We start from the raw sequence: 6,562 nt of genomic DNA, 5'->3' as shown, positions 1-6,562 counted from the left end.
TGATGATGATGATGATGATGATGATGATGATGATGATGATAACGACAATGACAATAATGGTTAAATAATTTATAATTTAAACATTTTTAGAAACTATTAAAATATTATTACCAGCATTTTTGCTGCTGCAGATCCCATCTTGTTTCTTGGAGAAATTATGTTCACGCCCTGAATGGTTGGTTTTATTTTTTAAAAAAATATGAAAATAAAATTATTTTAGCTTAGGAGTTTTTTACCTGTTTTAAGTTAAACGTGATAGGAAATTTTGTTCACCTTGGCTTTAAGAAAATAAACAAAAGCAAAACGAACTTAATTAAAACCTTTTCCTATATTTACATTCGTTTTAATAGCAAGCACTTGGTTTTTGCGCCTTTGAAATATTCACAAAGACAAAAGGAATTTTCGCAAGAATAATAAGAAATAGAAAAGAATAAGGAAAAGATGCCTTTGTTCGAAAGTATTTGACATCGTAATGAAAGGCAAACATAAAAAACAAAACAAAGAAGATCGCCTTCAAAAAAGTTAGAAAAACTTTGATAATAAAGGAACGCTGTTTTTTCTTCTGTTTTTTTTTTTAATTTTAGTGTTGCGAGTAAAGAATAGAAAAAAAAAAGAAGGAGAATAAAAAGGTGAGGGAACAAAAATTTTAAAACTTTTATTACATGGAGTTGTTACTAAAAAAAAAAAAAAAAAGTCCTTTTTCTTACTACGAGTACGATTAATGAACAAGGTATGAAATCTTACAAAATTTATTTTTTTAGAACTGAATAATGAAAAAATCTGGTAATAACGTTTATATGGCGTAAAATATTTTTGATTTTTAGAGTAAGGTACAGAAATAAATCGATTGCAAATAACCTTTTTTTTATGCGAAAATCCCAAAGCACTTCCTTTTATAAGCAGTTAAAAATAAAAAATTCTACATGCCAAACTTTACTAGTTAAAATGTTTATCTATTTCTGTACATCTATCTGAATACTTCTACACCCCCCTCCCCCACCATATATATATATATACATATATATATATATATATATATATATATATATATATATATATATATATATATATATTTATATATATATATATATAATGTATATATATATATTTATATTATACATATAAATATATATAGATATATATGAATATGTGTATACAGATATATGCATATATATAGATACTCATACATATATATATATACATTTATACATATACATATATATATATATATATATATATATATATATATATATATATATATATATATATATATATATATATATATATATATATATATATATATATATATATAAATGTATATATATATGTGTGTGTGTGTGTGTGTGTGTGTGTGTGTGTGTGTGTGTGTGTGTGTGTGTGTGTGTGTGTGTGTGTGTGTGTGTGTGTGTGTGTGTGTGTGTGTGTGTGTGTGTGTGTGTGTGTGAAAGCGTATATTACTTTTAAAATTTTTTAATTTATTTTATCAAGACACATTTAACTCAGTAACTGCTCTTTTTTTTCTTTATTTTTTCTCATCATCATCATCATCATCATCATCATCATCATCATCATCATCATCATCATCATCATCATCATCATCATCATCATCATCATCATCATCATCATCATTATCATCATCACCATCATCTTCTGTTCATTAACAATATCATCACCATCATCATCATCATCATCATCATCATCATCATCATCATCATCATCATCATCATCATCATCATCACCATCATCTTCTGTTTATTAACATCATCATCTTCTTCTTCTTCTTCATCATCACCATCTTCATTATCTTCATCATCATCATCATCATCATCATCATCATCATCATCATCATCATCATCATCTTCTTCTTCTTCTTTTTTTTTTTCTTCTTCTTCTTCTTCTTCTTCTTCTTCATCATCATCATCATCATCATCATCATCATCATCATCATCATCATCATCATTATCATCGTCATCATCAGTTTTTTTTTTGATCAAGAAACAAAACTTAACTTCAAAGATTATATTACTAATTAGGTTTTTTTTGCTTGCCGATCTTTAGTGTGCTTGCTAACACTGTTGAAGCCTTTTATAAGAAAATTCAAATTTTTGTAAAACAATTTACATACCGATTCACAACTTATTGTTATTTCTACACACTGAATAAGTAAAACGTACCACTTACGGTACAGAATTACTACCTTGCTATGAAAACCAAAGTCATAAAATAATTTAGCTAAAGTAGGTATTTATCTAAATTAGCTCATACATTTTATTATCATTAACTGTTAGGCATATTGTCTGTAAGCAAACTCTAGCTTGCGTTTGACAAGCTGTTGTGCATAGCAACCATACAAACGAGCTTGATTTGTTAACTGCTATGATATACTGCTTGTTGCTTTCTCCCGTCAAAAATCTAAATTCAATATTTAAAAGAGTTACAAGAAATTTATCATAATATCGAAATAAACAAGCGCTTTAACTGCTCTTAATTATTGTAAAAAATTTAGGAACCCTAACTCGAAATTGGCCTTTACAATTTTTATCCAACGCGGTGTTTAAGAAGAAAGCCTACAAACAAAATTTTAACTAAAATAATTTTTTGTCGATTATGGATTTTGTTCATCATTTTGGATGTTGTTTGAAATGTCATAAACATTTGTGCCCTTGTTTTTATCTTTTTCTTCTTCTTTTTTTTTTCAGTTAAATAGTAAATGGTAGTTGAAATATCTTTGAAAAAGCTCTTCACTCCATGGCTAAATGTTTTCATGGGATTCTCGCATTCAAAGTCAGCATCAAAAACAAAGCGTTTAAAGTAAGTTTCTTTAAAATTACTCTCCGTGCTTCACATTAAATTCTTTGGTTATTAAAGTTTCTTTTTGGAAATAAGAATTTAATGCTGTAAAATTGCCATGAATTTATGTCTCTTATCCGCTAAAAAAAGCTGGGAATGAATGGTGAAATTAGGAATAATAATGATGAGAATGAGGATGATGGAGACTGGGCATAAAGGTGAAGTGGAAGTGCAATTGGGTTTATGCTTTTAAAAAAGAAGTTAATATTATTATTACTAATATTTAATTAATTCATCTAAAAATTTGTAAACAAAAATTCTACGTATATAATACGCATGCGCATTTTTATTAGAGATGAATTTATAAATTCATGCAAAGCATAAACATCAAGCTTATTATATTAAATTAAAGGAGTTTTCTTTGGTTAAATTTGTTATTTTTTCATGGAAAATTCCACATTTGCAGATTGTTGAATTTAAAACTGTGAAGTTGTCACTCACGCATGTTAATTCTACAGGAGCTCACACAATACGATATTATGAGTTGAAAAATATCATATTATGTGTTGAGCATGTATTAAATGGGTTATTACTATTAAGAGGTATTATCCGATAGAATTATTTGTAAAAGAATTAAATTGGTATTTTATTTAATGCAGTTCCTATGTATTTCCTAAAAAGTTTAAGTTTAATCCGATCTTTTAATGTATAACTTTTAATCTGGTGTCGTAAAAGTATAACCTTTAAAAGGCTACTTTGATTTTGCTTTTACGATCAAGCCATTTGTGATTGTTAGATAATTCATAAAATGTATGGTTGTTACCATTTGTAATTTAAGGTACTACTTCATTATTTCTTTATCTTTGGCCGTCTTTTCGTTACAACAGTTTGTTTTGAAATTTAACCTCGAAATTCGGCTCGATTTTTAAGCTCAAAAGCGAAATTTAAACTCGGGTAAACACTTTTGCTGCTTATTGCAGTATAAAAATATAATCTTTTTAAAATGGAAAAGTTAAAATAGAGGGAAAGAGAAAGTGACCGTAAAAAAAACTGCAAAAAATATTGAAGCATGATTATAAATCTTAAATATTATCAGACTTTTCTAATCTATCTTTTACATAGCGCCCCACCCATATCCCTCCTTAACGTTTAATAATAACAAATGGGAAACGTTCTTTTTTAAAAAAAATTTCAATTTTTAAAACGATATTATGTCATAATTTAAAACTCTTTATTTATTGATTCTAAGAGCGAGAAAGGAGCCTTTTTCAAAGCGAGACCTTTTTACTCTATTTTGATATGTTTGATTTTTTACTTTTTAACATGATTTTCATGTTGTTTTGATTGTGGGAAAAAATATCCTTTTTACTCCTTAAAATTTCAAGCAAATCGATAAGAAATTTTTTTATTTAAGCTTTTTTACTTATATAAAACTGTTTAAAAGTCATTAAAGGGGAAATTTTTACCTTGCAAAAAGCGGAAGAGGTAAACTATCGAGTGAGAAGGCGTATAAATAAAAAGTATACAATTTTTATACAATTCCGTACAAATGGACATTTGGCGGTCAGATGCTGCCAGGAAGAGTTACCGTTCATAATTCGCATGTGAAAGTTTCTGTAATTTATCATTAAACCAACATAGTAATATGATCTAGTAGTAACGTTTTACCTTGTTAAGGGTTTTTTTTCCCTTCCTTCTCGTTTGATAATACTAATAAATATTCATGACGTTCAAACGCTATATAGCGTTTATTTAATGTCAATTTGAGTAGTTCCATCGAAAAGGAATATTAAATTTGTGTAAGTAAGAAGTATTGTTGATGATGTCTTTGCGATGATAGCACGCGATAAAACTATTTATTTACATAAATAACTGACTCGCATGCGATTTTCACTGAGTCTTCTGTTTAAATATAGTTTTAAAACTTTTATCCCTTCTGATTTATTAAACGCATTAACGCAAGACACACCGTTACTAAATTGAATATCAAATTAGTTTAGCATGACAATGGATATAATAAAAACTTTTATTGTTGAATTGGGCTCGTTTATATATTTTTACTATTTAATTTGTAACAATTATTCGATACATTTTATTTTGTTAAAACATTTCAAAACAACAGTTTAATACTGGAACGACCACTAAATCGACAAATGCTATAAATAGTAAAACTTACTTGGGACAGTTGAAACAGCAAAAACAACGCCAATAAATTATCAGCAGCACCAGCAAATAAGAGAAAAAATAAAAACTTAATCGCTTAAATTCTCTGCAGTTAGCAAATATTTTACAATAGAACCTAAGGCCATTGATCCATAATTAATGTCTAACTCCACCATTTTCATTGCATTTAAAAACAGAAAAAAAAAACAAAAAAAAAAACAACAACACCATCGTAAAATATAAAAACAAATTCAAATAAATTACATTGACCTCTAAAAAAAAAATTTTCGAAACTTGCTGTTCGATCAGATAACGCAGCTTTCTGGCGACAACTTTTTTATTTCGAGACAATAAACAAACATTCGAACGATGGAAAAGGTTGATTTCTTAACGTAACTAAACTTGATTTCTGTTTTAAATGCGTCGATTGATTAGAAAAATAAAGAGTGATTTTTTCAATATCACTTCAAACAACATCAGTGAAAATTATTTTAAGTTAGTGCATGCCTTTTTTAGGTTTAAAAGTTGCTACTTTAAAATTAATACTTAGTTTGAAAATCTCCACAAATATATTGTTTTTAAAGAAAATCGTTTATTTGGTTTAGTTTTCTTAAATATCTGCATTGAATGATATATATGGAGTTACTTCAAACTAATTATGCATATATGGTTTTTTGTATTTGTGAAGCGTTTATGAATTCATTTTCGTATTTCTTACTGATTTGTGTGCGCCAAACTAGATGTTTTAAAAGAAATAATGACAGCATTTTACAAGAGTTTAATCTAAAAAAATTTTCTTTTTTACAAAAAAGCCATGAAGCTTGGAATGTGAAGTTTTTAAAAACAGATTTCCGATATTGAATTTTACTGAAGAAAATGCAAAGAACTAGTCTTTAAGTGCAATTCAAATAGGTTTGCTTCTGTTTAAATATTATAACATTTTATTCGTTTGATTGCACTTGTTGCATTTAAATAGCCCAATAAATAAGTAATTGAATAGTAGAAAATCAATTCTTAAAACCTTTGAATTGTTGATGTTTACAAGTAGCAAAATTAAAGTCTGAGTTGTATTGAATCTGTTAATGAAAAGTAAAACTATTTTAAAATCTTCACCGAAAGCTTTGGCTATAAACATTGTGAAACTATTCTTGTAGTTTCTGTGAGTTATTTTCTTTATATATGTCCCCATATGTTTGTGTTTTTTTTTTGTTTTGTTTTTTATCTAATGCTAAATTTTTGCAGTCTACCATCATTATTTTCTTTGTTGGTATTATTATTTTTAAATTATTAATATTAAGTATGAAATGAAATAATAAATATGATAAATAAGCTTTTGTTATTATTTTTATTCATACATAAAAAATTTAAGTAGAATTGTTTTGGAAATATCTGATTGAAACATATGCATGATTTATTTATATGTTAATGCATCATGTTACAACTACTTAAAATAATTGCAACTCTTGTAATACTAAGCATTTTAAAATCTAGTTGAAAATTATTGCACCAATATAATAAAAGAATGGGAAGAAAAAGAAACAGATTTCATAACGAAAAAAGTGTAACAATTATATGCAGGAAATGATGAATTGTTTTTAATAATGCACTT

The 6,562-nt window shown here is 26.9% G+C and overlaps 1 long non-coding RNA gene across 1 annotated transcript; it reads right to left on the bottom strand.

Annotated features, from left to right (window-relative positions):
* Window positions 1–1,911: 1,911 nt before the first annotated feature.
* On the bottom strand, window positions 1,912–5,249 carry LOC145192254 (uncharacterized). The gene is made up of 2 exons (XR_016448315.1): window positions 4,967–5,249; window positions 1,912–2,412 (listed from the first exon to the last, which is right to left on the bottom strand). It is a non-coding gene; the product is annotated as an uncharacterized LOC145192254 (long non-coding RNA).
* Between the last annotated feature and the right edge of the window lie 1,313 nt (window positions 5,250–6,562).

Source organism: Hydra viridissima, unplaced genomic scaffold, assembly GCF_058129835.1.
Source record: "Hydra viridissima isolate aposymbiotic clone 2 unplaced genomic scaffold, HvirCarnegie_v1 scaffold_1, whole genome shotgun sequence".
NCBI lineage: Eukaryota > Metazoa > Cnidaria > Hydrozoa > Anthoathecata > Hydridae > Hydra > Hydra viridissima.
This window is presented reverse-complemented; position numbering and strand designations above follow the sequence as displayed.